Raw genomic sequence first — 16,569 nt, forward strand, 5'->3', positions numbered from 1 at the left:
ATCTTAGAGGATTATAATCCACTTCCCTAAAAGGACAAGAGGCTTGGTGGAGTTTGGACAGTTTCTACGGAGTGTGGGGTCATTCAGGACAATCTGGAGCTCTCTGTAATGGAAAAGATTGAAGCCAGGGAGAAATCTTTGTTTTAACAGGCATCCTGGTTGCCCTGAGCCGTCCAGGGTTCTAGTTCCCTACACCTGCTCCCTTTCTGACCATCTGATTGTGTCACTTCCCAGTGTTCCTGTGTTCCCGCACTCTAACTACTAGATCACGTCTGCAATGCCATGTCTTTGCTCCTTGTGGTCCTGCCAATGCTCTGTATCTTCAGGGACTGACAAAACTTACTCAGACTTAGTGCATAACACCTGTTCTTTATTCCCTTCGTCTTTCTCCATAGTTGCCTACCTAGTTTGGATACCCTGGGCGGTTCTCACATATTGTGTTATCCTTATGTCTTAAGAATTTAAAAACTAGCACTGTGTACATGACTAAGAGAAACACTATTTGATTATATTCTATCCGGGTGCACTTTTTGCCGCATGTTTAGAGACTGAAAACAGAAGGCTCACAATCTTACTAGACCTCACTCTAATCCATAACCAGGTCTCCAGCTATTGATTCATTTTGGCCATTAGCACTAATCTGGGGCCATCAAATTTACTTACTATTCAGCTATTTTTCAGATGTGCCTTCCACTTCAATCATCTCTGAAATGCATTTACTTTCTTTGAGCATTTCTAGCTCATAAAGAAATGGAGAGAAAAAGACAGACTGTTTCCTGAGAGTTCCTTTTAAAATTCTTCACTTTCCCGTGAAGGCTTTTCCTTGACACCATTACCACTTCTTCCTAAATCAGGGCCACTCTACAATTTGCAGTGTTGATTGAGCTGAGGAGTCTTTCCTGGAGGAAAAGTGAGGACTCGACAAATCTACTTTATAATTAAGAAGATTAGCATAGTTTGGGGGATTTCTAAAGGAGAGAATTTTAAGGAGATTTTTTTCAGATGATGTGGAAGTGGATTCTCTTTAGTTACAATTTCTGAAAAAAAAATTGGTCTCGATTTTCTCTGATGGTAGATAAGCCAAATTTGTATAGAGGTAGTTCCTATATAATTTCTTAAAAAGTATTGAGGAAATGTTTAATTTTTAATTGAATAGAAAAGTACATTTATTGAATGACCACGTGCCAGGCATTTACCTGCATCATCTTATTTAATCTTCACAGAAACCAAAGAAAGGTATTATTCACAACCCTCAGTTAAGAAATCTGATACAGAAAGTTCAGTGACTCGCCCAAGGTTTCACAGATATGATATGTAAGGGCCCAGGATTATCTCAGGGCTACCTAAAAACTGAAGCCAAGGTCATTGTCAGACCACTTCAGTAAATTTTCAGATTTTTGGCTATATTTTTGGTCTCTCGGAAATCAAAATATTCCATAGCCAGTTTTAAAAATCCCTTTCAGGTATTTTCTTTTTGATGAGAAGGTGGTTCATTGTCTCCAGCAATAGAATATATTTGGATGTACAGTATAGAGGTAATTGCCTTAATTGCTGCCTTAATCTCTTCCCTTTTTATCATCATTATGTAGGATTTTTACCGTGTGGGAGTCGCCACAATGTAGAGATGTTATTCTTTTTCTCTGTGGACATTATTTCCATTCTTTGCACACGTCCCCGCCCTCCACCCTACCTTTCTATCTGGGATTCATCTCCTACTTTTGGACTTCGTTCCCAGCCGCCCTCCATTCCGTCACTGTGCCTTTGCCTCATTTTCTCCATTGTTCTTCAGAGCACTCGCAGAGTTTTACTGTTTCCTTTAATCATTTGTGTTAAAGGCTTTTGCTTTCAAGCTGTTTCAGATCATCTTACATTTTTAACCTTATCTAGAGAATTCTTTTCTGGTTGTCCTCTCTTCCTCCCAATAAACAACGTGAATTCTCTTTTAATTTTTACTGAACTCACTTCCCATCAGCCATACTACAATTGCTGGTGGTAAAGTAAAATTGATTACTGCTCTAAACAAAAATTGTCTACTGAGGAATCTAGGTGAATTATTTATTCACAGAACTGCAGTCTTCTTTCTTACCTCCCAATGTCCACCAAATGGATGAAATCAAGTCAGAAAAATGTTAACCCCAATAATTTTCAAATACACGATGCTTACTTCTTGGATGTTTTCCTTTCTCCTCATCCCCCAATGCACCAACTAATTCTGTCTCCCCCCCCCCATCTCATTTATCTTACGAATCCATCTAATTCTCTTTAGGGTCACAACCACTACCTAAATATAAGCTTTCTCTCTTTTATAAGGCATTATTCTCAAAATGGTCAGTTTGGTGGAGTATTTACAATTGTTTTTCTCTATGTTACCTCCAGAGTTCAGAATTTTTGAAATAAATATAGATTACAAATAGTCTGAAAGTGATTGCTTCCTTTTGAAATGCATTTTTTCATGAGCAGTCTCTTTAGGAAGATATTTTGCTCTACAATAAAGAGTTATATAAATAATACATACTTACTATAAAAAGAACTCAAATAATACAGAAATCATAAGAAAGAGCATAAAAATACCTGATATTTCACCACCTTGACTTAACTACCAATGGCTTTTGGTCGCCATACTTCTATTGTGTGCCTTCTGTTTTAATCACAGAAAGCTATTTTCTTGGATCTCTTCTCCTCTACCACTGTCCACACCTATCTTAACCCACATAACCAGTCTCTAGCACCTGAGCTGTGATCTTCTGTCTCTTTTTCCCATATTTAAATAATCATATACACATCTATACACCTCATGAAAGTTTTCCGTGAAAACCTTTCTCACTAGGTTAGATTTCTCATTCTGCTTTCTCCTTGTAGTGTGTATCTCTTCTCCAAAGCACTTATATAAGCCACAATTTTATGTTTGTTCTGTGTTTTTTTGATTAATGCTCACCTCCCTACAAAACTACATGAAGGCAGAGGTCATGACTACTTTGCTTTCCAGTGATTCCCAGACCCAGCACAGTCTCTAGTACATATAATGGGCTCGGTGAGAAGGGATGGTTTCCTACTTCCCCATATCTCATGCTATGCACTTTGCCTGAATAGTCTGCCACTGTCCTCTGCCTCATAAAGTTTTCCAGCCATCAAGGTCCACCCAACTCCATAAAAGCAACATTGCAATGTAGAAAGAACTCAGCAACTAGTCAAGGTTGGGCTTAAATCCCTCTACTCTCGAGCAATGAGGACTCTGGGTGGTCATTGCTTGTAATTCAGCCTTAGTTTCATTGGCTGTAAAATGGAGCCCAAGTAAAGACTCATTTTGCGAAGTTTAGTGATAATATGTATATACCTGCCACAAAATAGTAATCACGATTATTATTATTAAGACGTATTCACTAACCTTTCCTTCTTTCCTGGTTGTCTTCTTTCTCCAAATTTCTATAATTGCAGTTTATACTTTCACACAGTGCCATTTAATTATGTATCTTGTTATTTTTTGCTAATTGTTTCATGAGCATATTAATCTTGTCTCCAAATCTAAATCATGCAATCCTTTGAGGAAGAATATGGTTTTCTACTATTTCCAGTAATTGCTATAATACATTCAATAAGTACTTAGTTGATTGATTGCTATAGGAATGGGACATATTGATCTGTTGTAAGAAAAGCATACAATGGCACATTACTTATGATTTTTAGAATTTAGATCCTGATGACTGACTATAGAAAGGATGATGCTACTAAGAGATCCTGTCAAATAAAAAAGGAGAACTGACTCTTTTTGTGGGGGATAGAGTAAATAATGAGTCTGGCTTTGGATTCGCAATTAAACTTTTGAAAGGTTATTTCTCTTTTAAAATAGTTCTCTACTCCCATGAATTAAAAGCCATGAAATTTAATTTTAAAATGTAAATGTCGATTATTTCTTTATTTTAACAGACAAAAATATGTTTAAGAATTTTTCTTTGTCTCAGTATATTTAGTAGATCTGCATTTATATATAAAATAAAGTTCCCCTGCTTTAAAAGAAGCTTCTACTATATAGAATATTACATTCTCTTTTCTGTTCTTAAAAGGTTTCTCAGTGGGGAAAAAAATAGACTAGCACGTGCTTTCAGTAGTGAACTCAGAGTATAATAGGAAGAAAGCTGAGCATGGGTATCAGCTGAATATTATTCTTGACTCATTCACTAATGGGTTTAATGGTTTAATTTTATTTTAAGTTTTTCTGGGAATCTGTTTTTAATGAACTTTAGATTAAAAACAATGATTCAGAGTAATTAGAATCCCCCATGTGGAAAACAATAGGATTTTAATCATTTGCACAAATAATTTTCCCTCCATCTTCCCATCCTGACTGCCTTCAGGTTGAAATTAATAGATACAGACTTGAGACTGGTGCAAAGAGTTACTTTCTATCTCTCTCTTTTTCTTTCTTTTTTCTTCTGAACTGTGAATAGTTTCCAAGTGAAAATTTGGGTTTGAACGTGACAACTGTTATTCCAGTTGAGTTTGCAAGAAATTAGTCATTTATCCCTGCTTATTGATTGAATAGAATTGTGTGTACGATCTCTGAGCTCCCGTCTCCATCTAGTTTTTTCACTCTCTCTCACAATCTTTCTGTCTCTCTCTTGGTCTGATCCAGCTCTAAACTTGATGTTCAAAGATTATGTCTATACCAGAGTCACTTAAATTAGAATGGATCGGAAGGAGTCTCCACGTTTTGAATTTTTGTTTCTGTGTTTCTGCTTATATTTTGAATTCCTAACCCTAAATTCTTGCCCTTTATATTTTATATTTCAAAATCTCTTTATTGTCCATGGAGCTAACTCTTTATGTCCTGGCTGGTTCACAAAACTCAAAGGGATTTTGTCTTTAATATAGAAGATATTCTGAGAGACATAGTCCAATGAAAAGAATGTGTGAAAAGTTGTTACCCTCATTGAATTTGATTGGAACTATTCTTTAGGGTGAAGAAGGTAATCTAGATTTCAAAGCCCACGACAGAAATCCCCCTTTCAGAGTCATAGATGACACAGGAAATCTCTGTCCTTGGTTGATTAAGTCTTTGACACAAGGTTTCTTTACTGGTAACATGAATCCCTGGAAATTTAACATAAAATGTTATAGATATTACATATTTTAATTTTGGTGGGAAGAGAGGAAAGATGGCTGATACACTGTATCAGACATTCAGTGTCATGTGCCCAAACAACAAAGAACCACCATACAAAACTCACTGTTCCTCTTAACTTTTGAATCAGCCCTCAACCATTTATGAATAATTTTTAAAAGACTTTATTTATTTATTTATTTGAGAGAGAGAGAGTACAAGTGGGGGGGGCAGGGGGAGAGGGACAAGCAGACAGCGCTGAGTATGGAACCCGTTGTGGGGCTCAATCCTGCAACCCTGAGATCATGGCCTGAGCTGAAACCAAGAGTCGGATGCTCAGCCAACTGAGCCACCTGGCGCCCTGAGTAATTTTATGTCAACCCTGACACGGAAGAAAAAGAGCTTGAATATTGTAAGAAGCTACCACAAAAACCCACTGAAAGTTCTTGGGAATTCCAAGGAAGAGGATCCTAGAGATTAGGGAGAGAAGGAGCCTAAGAAATTGAACTTTGAGGTCAAGCCGTGTCTACAATTCTGTCTTGCCCATACAAACTGAGCTTACCATTCTTTCAACACAGTTTACTGTGTGCCAGATATTGTGCTGGGGACTTAGGATATAGTGGTGAGCAAGAGATTTATAGTTTAGCTGGGGATGTAGAAAAGTGGTAACTCGATTAATTATGACAGGGAAATACAACTGCTTTGGTGTTAGGGGTGGGGGCTCACCTAGTCTAAAGGGTTGGTCAAGACCTCTTGAAAATGACTTTTAAGTCTACTATCAAGAAGAGGTGTGTATGTGAGTAGGGATGGAGATGAGAGAAGTTTCTAGCCAAAGAGAATGGCATGTGGGGAAGCTTTGGGTAAGAGTGTGGCATGTTGGAGGTCTTGAAAGACATGCAGTGTACCAAAATCATCGAATTCAAGAGGGTGCTGGGGAGAGGGACCAGAGAGACAGACAGAGCCACTTGGGAAAGTCTTGTCAGCCTGTGGGGCATTCGGATTTCTACCCTCAGGTCCGTGTGGAGCCACCGAAAGGGTCTTAAACGTGGAAGTGACTGCACCAGGTTTCTGTTTTAGAAAGATGGATCTCCCAAAAGTGAAGAGGATTGATGAGAGGTGACAAGTCTGGAGACAGAAGCACCAATGGAGGCACTGCTTCAGCTCTCTTTGAAAAAAGTATTTCTCTGAATCATCATTTTAAAACCTCGTCTTTCTGAGTAGGTTTAAATCTTTCTGGTCTGAAAAGATGTTGAACGATCAGTACTCTGATAATGCAGAGAAATAATAATGGTAACTTTGATGTGCCAGATCCTGTGTTAGGTACTTTCCATCGTTAGCTTCTTTAGTCTTTATCAAAAAATAACTATGAGTGAGCCCATTTTGCATGACGAGGCTGAAACAGATTTAGTAATTTTCCCAAAGTCACCCAGAGAGTGAGAGGTAAGGCTGGGCAGTCCAACTCTTAACCGTTACTCTATACAGCATCCTCTTAAATCAGTCCTTTAAAAAAAAAAGATTTTATTTATTTATTTGAGAGAGTGAGCATGGGGCAGAGGGACAAGCAGATTCCCTGCTGGGAGCAGAGCCTGATGCGGGGCTCCATCCCAGGACCCTGAGATCATGACCTGAGCCGAAGGCAGATACTTAACCAGCTGAGCCACCTGGGTGTCCCTAAATCAGTCTTTATACGTTACCCTGGTGTCTGGCAGAGTGGTCATCTTCACTCGTTTCTGAAGGCTTTGGCCAAGCAAATTTTTTAGTGTTTTACTATCTTTGAATATTAAGGGCGCTAATAATACTTTCTGGCAGGAAATTGTGAAAACTCATGAAACAAATGTTAAGAAGCAGTTAAGAAAGGGGGGGTAATCAGAAGGGGGAATGAAGCATGAGAGACTATGGACTATGAGAAACAAACTGAGGGCTTCAGAGGGGAGGGGGGTGGGGGAATGGGATAGGCTGGTGATGGGTAGTAAGGAGGGCACGTATTGCATGGTGCACTGGGTGTTATATGCAACTAATGAATCATCGAACTTTACATCGGAAACCGGGGATGTACTGTATGGTGACTAACATAATATAATAAAAAAACATTAGAAAAAAAAAAAAGCAGTTTAGTCTGGCAACCACAGAAGGTGCCACATAAATATGTGAAGTTTGTGTAACTTGCGTTAGTAGTACTTGAGAGTACAGAACTACACAAAGCACAAAATCCTGGCTCATTGCTGCCTCCTGGGTTCAGATGGGGAAGATGATGATGGCTGGGAAGCTGTCCCATTCACTGAGTTCTCTGCACGCTGTTCTAACTCTTCTGTGAGGGCTATTGCTGGTATCTGTGGCCGGGGCACTGGTGTCCTCAATTCATAGAAATCTAATATTTCAAGAGGTGTTACCTTGTAAGAACAAAAATCGTTGTGATGAAGCTATCCATTTAGTGACCAAGTAGTTGAAGTAGTTGCTTGGAAGATGTGCGTAGAAATGAACTGTCTTGAGCCCTTGCAGATTAAACTCTCCCTTTCTGAAGAGCTTTAGAAATGTGAACTCCAGTTGACAGGAATTGCTCTTTTTCTACTCATGTGTCAGTAAGCAACAGTAGCTTGGAAAATGGACTTCCTTTGAAAAAGAGATGAGCACAGTCTAGAGGTAGATGAGGGTTGAAAGGACCTTGACTTTAGTAATAACAGGAGAATATTGAAGGCTGCTTGAGTCTCTGGGTATCATCTCGGAAAGGGAGTTAAGATATGCCAGCCCCAGCAAGAGGGTATTATGCTAAGCAAAACAAGTCAATCAGAGAAAGACAATTACATGATTTCACATACATGTGGAATTTAAGAAACAAACAGAAGATCCTAGGGAAAGGGAGGGAAAAATAAAATAAGATGAAATCAGAGAGGAAGACAAACCATAAGAGACTCTTAACTCTAGGAAACAAACTAAGGGTTGCTGGAGGCGGGGGAGGTGGGAGGAATGGGGTAACTGAGTGATGGGCGTTAAGGAGGACACGTGATGTAATGAGCACTGGGTGTTGTGTGCAACGGATTAATCACTGACTTCTACCTCTGAAACTAATAATACAAGATATGTTAATTCATTGAATTTAAATAAAATAAAATTTTTTTTAAAAAAGAAATGCCATCCCCATTAGGGACCACACCTCCCTTCTCTCCTAGTAGTTAAATTTCACAGCAGTGAAAGAGACTTGGAATCTTGTTGCTGAGGACAGCAAGGAAAGGAGGAACTGAATATATTGGGTTTATCGTAAGAGAGAAGAACCTCCTGATGGGTAATGGGGTGGTGGCAGCTCAGAATGAAAGGAAAGCAATCCGGATCCTGGAAGGAATTATCGGAGAAAAGGGGACACAGAGGTAGCCCAGGCCTGAGAGGTCATGTGGGACACTTCATAGTCCAGACCCCATGCAGTGCAGTGCAAAGGTAGACTCAGGAAAATTCCACCAGGTGGGTCATAGGGGAGCCTCCTAAAAAGGTGATCTTAAAGGTTACCTTTTGTCCTTGGGCTTAAATTTGTATCCAGTACAAATCTCTATGCCGAACAAATAGATGCCAAGTTACTGCTTTCTGAATTTTTCCATTGTTTCTCATCCCTTCAGGACAAGTGCTGGGTGGGAGGGACGATTGGTGAAGCTGGATCTCACATTGTGGAAGCTGTCTGCAGACCAAAATCGTCAGCAGGCTCTCAAGGGCCTGGCTGTGTGGGTGGGCTTCCTGGTTGCTGTTTGCTGTTTGTTTCATGTGGGCTGGAACATCTTGTCTGCTAGAGCTCTTTGCTCTTCAGAGAAGTCCTGGGCTGTCTAGCCCTGCACTGTGCACGACTAGAGCTTTTAACCACACTTAGAGGCCTTTCCAACGTAGGACATTTTCTGTAACGCTACAGTGTCAAGACAATGCTGACATTTAGATGGCCGGAGGATTTTTCCTTTATTGTTTTTCTCAATGAATCTCAGTACATTACACATGATTTTTGTGGTGTGTATTTAAGAGCTTTTCTAAAATTGCCAAGGACTTTCAGGGCAGGGCAAATGATACATAATTGTAAGTGCTAGAAAAGTTGCCTTCGATAGACAGAAATATGTAGTTTACTGTTTTTTGTATCCCTTCCAGAATCATTCTTTAGGTTGAATGGGTGGATTACTACAGGTTTTCTTTTCCTCTTCATATCCAAGAGAGTTATAAGTAACACTTGTCCTAGCAAAGGAAGGAGGGAAGAATCATTTTATGTTTCCTGCTGTTCTTTTTCTTTAATTTCTGACACAGCTATGGTTTACAGGGTCACGAGTGTAAAATCTTTAAATATTTTTTTTAGCCTGCAACAGAGAAATGAATTTGATGATTTTTTCAGTGGCCCTGTCACCTGTTGTTAGAACTACTCCATGCTCATCAACCAGGACAGTGAGACATAGTGGGTGACAGGATCCCAAGGATAGTTCCAACACTGAACTCAGAGATTTGTTTCATTTCACTCGAACAGATCTGTATCAAGCCCTGGCTATGGGCTAGAAACTATGCAATTACAAAATCTAGCATAATTTTTAGACAGAAGTACTTCCTTCTGAGCAGGTTGTGTCCATTTATAGTTTTAGATCATTGACAGTGTATGTCAAGGAAAAGGAAAATCTGGCTTCTTCAGGGAAATCCTGGTCTAACTCTTTCATCTGACATTTGAGGAAACTGAGTTCAAAGACCATAAGCGATTTCTCAAAATTATGACTGTGTCAGCCTGGGCTAGAACCCAGGTCACCAGAACCCATCCCTACCCCTTCTTTCTCGTCTGTGCTGCCTCCCGGCGTACAGGTCTAACAGACCAGAAACTCAGGTGGCTGGGAAATGGGATATGTAACTTTTTTTTTTTTCTGTAAGTTGACATAATTTCTATTTCCAGCTTTCATTCTGCTGGGTGGGGGGAATGTAATCGCAGTCAGTGCAGGGTCATTCTCCTCCATTCCTGGAGGAGGATTGTGTATGAGGATGTGGACTTACCTGGTACAAAATTGTGAGAGAAGAGGGGCATGTGTTTGTCTCTGTGTTCAGCTTTCCAGGATCTATCCTGCCGTGCTGTCTTCCTTCCCACCTGATCTTTGATCAGGAGTCAGTGCAGAATCTCCCCGAGCAGATTCCCTTGTTCTCAGTCCCTGGCACTCCCAGCTAGGTCTCCCAGCTCCTTGGGCTGTCTCTGGGCTGCTGGCAGATCCTGATGATCCCTGGATTACTCCCGAACTGGTCTCCTCACAGGCAGTTTTGTGACGCTGTCTCAGGTCCTGCCCAGGCATCCCATGCAGATAGATCTGCTGCTTCCGTCATGCCGATTGAGGGGAACACAGTTTTTCTGTTTGAAGATGAGTCATCGAGCCTCTTATTGTCAGATTTCAAACTTCTTTAGGGTTCTAGCACCCAAAACAGCACTTCCGCTACAGACTTGGCCTTGAGGGGAAGACATGGTAAATGACCTTCTCAGCAAAGATGACACATGAATCTCGGTTCTCTTCACTTTCCCTTTCCCTATTTTCCTCTTCTATTCTAGGGAATCTGTATCTAGTTGGGGGATCGGGAAGCTTAGCTCTTACTGAATCGTATTCTTCTAAATCTTTTTTCTTACCTGGATCAAAAGTCAAGAATCCGGCCCTTTGTATTCATCATGATTCTCCAGAGAGTCGATAGGATATGTATTTATATGGAGGGGCACCTGAGTAGCTCAGTCGGTTCAGCGTCTGCCTTCAGCTCAGGTCAGGGTCCTGGGATCAAGCCCGATGTCGGGCTCCCTGCTCAGCAGGGGAGTCTGCTTCTCCTTCTCCCTTTGTCTCTCCCCCTGGCTTATTTGTGCGCGCATGTGCTCGCTCTCTCTCTCTCTCTCTCTCTCTCTCGTCTTTCAAATAAATAAATAAAATCTTAAAAAAAAATTTATTTTAAGGAATTGGCTCATGTAATTTTGGAGACCAGAGAGTCCAAAATCTGCAGGATGGGCTGTCTGGCAACTGGAAAGCCTGGAAGAGCCAGTATTGCAGTTCAAGTTCAAAAGCCATCTGCTAGAGAATTTTGTTTTGCTTGAGGGAGATTAATCTTTTTCTATCCAGGCCTTTAACTGATTTTATGAGGCCCACCTACATTATGAAGGACAATCTCTGTTACTCTCACAGATCACTGGTTTAAATGTTAATCTCATCTGAAAACACTCTCACAGAAACATCCAGAATAATGTTTGACTTCATTTCTGGGCCCTATGTCCCAACCAAGTTGACATGTTAAATTAACGATCACACCCCTTTCTTGTTTGTGGCCTGCCTTGTCTTTGCTTCTCTAAGACAGTCGTAACCTAGTCAGTAGAAGGAAGTAATAGCAGATGTTGTAGGCATACAAGCAGATGGGGAGACTTTGGTTCATATTTTTGAAATACCTACCATGCATAATTACAGTAGTTACATATTTGTTATTAATTAGAACTTTTCAATATGCTATTTTATTAGTACACTCTCAGTTTTGCAGGTGTTTATCTTTGGTCTTCCTAAAAAAAGAAAAAAAACCTTCCTAAAAGCAGGCACTGATTCATTTCCCATTGACTGTAGTGTTTTGTACAAATAGATGATAAAATCCATTAATTGAAAAGAATTTGTTTATGAGCCACAAGGTACATATTTATATATTTAAGTATATTTATTTAAGTAAAAACTTATGCAATTAATTACCACAAAATGATACCTGGTTACTTTCGTGCCAGCTCTCACGTAACACTGAACATAGCTAAGACTATGTTTGATTTTAATGCCAATTACGTAAGGTAACCTTTCAGAACTGGAACGACACCACCAGTGTTGCCAACTTAGATTTTAACAGGTAACCTTTGGGTACCCATGTCATCACCATGGCTGACTACATCTTGGCCACCGATAGCTAATGCTTTCCTAGGCCTGTTATTATAATAAAATAACTTTTGGTTTAACACTGAAATTGCAGGAGTAATTATTTCACTTACTCTTAATGCTTCACAAAGAGAGAAAATAACAGACATGTTTTTGTCATCAAAATGGAAACTGCAGTAATTATGTCATAATAGATTTAATCTATGAAAGTTGCTTGATGTCTGTTTCGATGGAACTGTGTTTATTCTAGAAGCCTCAAAAACTACTAGTTTTATAGTTCGCTTATTGTGAGAAACTAGCTATGACTGGTCTTCAGTCTTTTATAGCAAAAGATTTAAGACAGAAAATTTAGCTGTAAGTACCTTTGATAATGAGAATGCATCAAACAAAAAATCAAGTGTTTTTTTCAGTTGATGCTATTTTCTACTTATTTGTTTATTCTACAGTTATTTATTGAGCGCTTACTATATTCCAAATTGTCCAGACTAGAACTGACTACAGTTTATTTATTTGGGGAGGGAGGGGCAGAAGGAGAGGAAGAGAGAGGCTGCCATGCCCAGTGCAGAGCCCAACGCGGGGCTTGATCTCACGACCCTGAGATCACGACCTGAGCCAAATTCAAGAGCCAAACGCTTAACCAACTGAGCCACCCAGGTGCCCCCTATAGTTTAAAATAATAGAATAATTTAGATTATTTCTCAAAGTTATTTTAATGACAGAAGATTAAAATCAGATTTTATTTAAAAAATTTTCAGTATTATTTTAAATAAAACTATTAACAAAGCAACCATAGTTGATCATTGTATGTAGTTATAATTTACATTTTTGTAATAAAAGTATTTGCTTTTGTACTTGAACTCTCCAAAGCCAGAGGAGAGGGAACTAAAATGGACCTTGGTCTAGAATTAATTTAATCTGCCAAAAATTATAAGAGGAAAGAGTATAACCTGTCAAGCAGAACACTCTTCAATTAACTTCAGATCTTTTGAACTTCCTCTTCTAGTTGTCAGAAAGGAACAGAGAGGGGCGCCTGGGTGGCACAGCAGTTAAGCGTCTGCCTTCGGCTCAGGGAGTGATCCCGGCGTTATGGGATCGAGCCCCGCATCGGGCTCCTCCGCTATGAGCCTGCTTCTTCCTCTCCCACTCCCTCTGCTTGTGTTCCCTCTCTCGCTGGCTGTCTCTGTCTCTGTCGAATAAATAAATAAAATCTTAAAAAAAAAAAAAAAGAAAGTGTACTGATGTAAAGTTTAAAAAAAAAAAAGAAGAACAGAGAGAGGAAGATCAAATATGGAGAGGCAGAAAGGAGAAAGTAGAGGGATAGAAATAAAGTAAAGGTGGGATAGGAACAGACAGTTTAGTTACTTGTTTGATTTTAAGGCTTGTTTTCTTGAATGCAGAACTAACTCAATATGATTGTTGAAGTTGCTCTGATGGGGAAAGATATCTTCTCTAATAGTAACGCTCCTTGATACTCGTTTCAGTAAAATGAAGATGGCCCTGTTCACAAAGCAGTGTATTTCGCCAAAGCGTGTCCTGTAAAGCATCAGTAAAATTAGCAGAGAAGGGTTAAGACTTAGAGGGATCTAGTGTAACGTCACAGAAGCCTGGGTGCTGACAGACTGGAACAAATCGTGAACCGTGGAGAGAAGAGGAAGAAGAATCACGTAAAGATAATTTGTCGTGCGTACAGAGAGCTGATAGATACGTAACACCATAAAAATCACGAAGTATGCTTTATTGGACAGCTCGGAGGAAAGGCCCCTGCCTAGGGAACAGGAGAGCTAGGATTTGAGTACTCTGTATATGTTATTAGTGCGGTTCAGGTCTCTTTATTCCCATTGAGGTCATTAAATTCCCATTTGGCTTTTAATTGTTTTTATTTCTTTACTTCCCCAGTACACAGGATTCAGTGTCACTGTCACTAAAATGAGTTTAAATGAATTAATATGCTTTTGTTGTTGTTTCTAGTTTCCTTGCAGGAGGAGGGGGTGTTTGTAGAGAAATGCATCAGTAAAAGTCTCTGCTTGATACCCTACGTGCTCCCTCATTGTGGGCAAATATGTGATTTCATCATATATGACTGTCTGTCAGGAAGAGTGCAAACTAACATCTGCCACATTCCTACTTTATACAAAGCACTGTTCTAAACATTTTATGCTGTTACCTTCTTTTAAATTACCGCCATCTATCGTGGCCGTGGAAAGTCAGTAACTTACCAGAGGCCATACAACTTGTAATGGGTGAATCAGGGAATCAAACGAGAACTTTGTGTCTTCAAAGTTTGAATTTTTTTATTATAACGTATTTCTGCACCCATCCCCAACTTGGCTACAGATTGATTCATTTGCCTATAGCTACTCACTGATACTTCTTCTTAGAGTATTTATTTTTCAGCTTTTTTGGGGAAGAGATACAAATTTAAGTCCATACTCCATTTTATCTTCTCAGTTTCCTCCTTATAGAAAGACATTAGGAAACTAGTATTCAGGGTGCCTGGCTGGCTCAGTTGGTAGAGCATGGGACTCGTGATCTCAGGGTCGTGAGTTCAAGCCCCATTTTGGGCATATAGCCTACTTAAAAAAAAATAAAATTTAAAACCCCTGAGCTTTTCAAATTTGCAGTAATCCTAAAATACAGATAGTACTATTTGAACCTGAGAGAAACATAGTTATACATGGATGATTATTTCACCGCAGTGTTCCCAAGGAAGCTGTCTCCCCTGAAGCCAGTCTCCCACAGGAAAATGCTTAAACAAGGAATGTGGGAGAGTGCTGTGTGATTACACCTGGTCAAGTGCATTTGATGGTACCATCGAGTCGAGGATGCCGAGTCAGAGAGACCACATTATTACATATGGTATACCTGTCCAAGTTTCTGTCACTGAATATTTCCATTGAGACTTTCTTGGCTGCTGCTGGTGCCACACCCAGAAACAACCATCTGACATAGCTGGGCTACAGCACAGAAACATGAAGAAAACAACCTGAAAATAATGGCCGGAAGGAGATCACTGGTAATGAAAGTAGGAGAATTCAGTTCCAACTCCATGAGTCTAATTGAAGAAATTTCACTATTACTACCCAGCAGTGGTTCTCAATTTTGCCTGCTTATTAGAATTACTTGAGAGCTTTTTAAAAAATCACTAGGCCAAGACTATACCTAGGACCAATTAAGTAAGAACTCTGGGGGCACAGGTTTGGCATTAGTATTTTTAAAGCCTTCTAGGGGATTCTAATGAGCAGGCAAGGTGGAGAATCTGCACGATGACCTGTTGCTTTTCCGGTGCACCCTTAACTCCTGGGAGGCCCCTCTAGGAGATATTTAGAGATCACCAAGAATAATACTAATAAGTGCTCAGGAGTTTACCAGTGTAGGAGGGAGATAACATATGTATTATGTTTATCAGCTACATATTAATACAAGGCAGTACCAAGTTGGTTGATTTGGAGAGAAAGCTGTGGAACATGGGATTTCAAGGATAGTTAGGAGGTCCTCAAACTACCACATTGGTTTTTGTGTATGTGTGTACATGCAGTTTTCACGTGGGTAAGTGGATAGAGAAGATTCCTGGCTTTAATCAGATTCTCATGGGGGTCAGTGTTGCAGAAAAGGCTAGGAATCACAGCTGAGGGATCAGGAGAGTAGAAGTAAAGAAGGGCTGGTGTGGTCAGAAACAGCATCCTGAAGAAGATGGGACACACATGGCATTGAAGGGGCTCAACGTGACAATCTGAGAGGAAGGAAAGGAGGAAGAGAGGAAGGGAAGGGAAGGAAGGGGTCTTTCCAGGTCCATGGGAGAGAAGGAACGAAGTTATGGAGGTAGGAACATGCCTACTAGTGTAAGGATGGTGTGAGAGAAGTTAAGCCTTGGGGCTCTATGGGAGAATTTTTAAACATTAGAATTATTAAACATTAGAGATAATCTCTTTTTCTTCCTTCCAGGAAGACTATGAGAGAAAGTCTCAGTATTTTAATTACTGAGTACTCAGAATATCGTCGGTCCAAAGGGGCTTCTACAAATCCCTTATTAATATTCAGTAACAATCAGATATTACCCTCAATGGCTCCTCAGAGTTCTGGGATGATGAAAACTCTGTTGGAGCTGTTTCTATGTCCAAGGAGAATTGAAGACACTCCCCTCAAGGTCTTCTTCTCTGATCTTAGGAGGGACAGTCAAGGAGAGGTTCATCCGTAAGGCAGGCTGTGTTAACAGGAACTTCTCTCCCTCAAAGTAATCCAATGTGACTGACAGTGAGAACATACAGTTCTACCTTTCCCTTCCTCATTTGAGCTTCTGGCAAAGAAGCAAGCATGCAAAATTTTCCTGACATAGGGCAAGATGAAAGACTAAAAAGCGTATTATGCATTTATTCTCTTTCCCTTGCCATTATACAAATCATAACTTGGAAATAGAGATGGCCTAGGCCTTGCCCATCTTTAATAAAAGGTAATCAGTGTCATATGGTTAATGGTAAAGGAAATGCTGTCACATGGCAAAAGACTAAGAACTTCTTACCCTTTGGTCTGCTGAAGCGTAATTATCTAAGTGTCCCTTGGAATGAGAGCTACCACTTTGGGGGATACTAATTATGTGCCAGGCTCTGA

The 16,569-nt window shown here is 39.9% G+C and overlaps 1 protein-coding gene and 1 non-coding gene across 3 annotated transcripts in view; both read left to right on the forward strand.

The window, feature by feature from the left end:
• The window catches only part of NECAB1 (N-terminal EF-hand calcium binding protein 1), a 222,406-nt gene that overhangs the window by 42,483 nt on the left and 163,354 nt on the right, over window positions 1-16,569 (forward strand). The gene's annotated exons all lie outside the window — the stretch shown is intronic.
• TRNAT-CGU lies at window positions 14,456-14,528 on the forward strand. The gene has a single exon. It is a non-coding gene; the product is annotated as a tRNA-Thr (tRNA).

The sequence above is a fragment of the Ursus maritimus genome, unplaced genomic scaffold (assembly GCF_017311325.1).
Source record: "Ursus maritimus isolate PB19 unplaced genomic scaffold, ASM1731132v1 scaffold_9, whole genome shotgun sequence".
In the NCBI taxonomy this organism is placed as follows: Eukaryota; Metazoa; Chordata; class Mammalia; order Carnivora; family Ursidae; genus Ursus; species Ursus maritimus.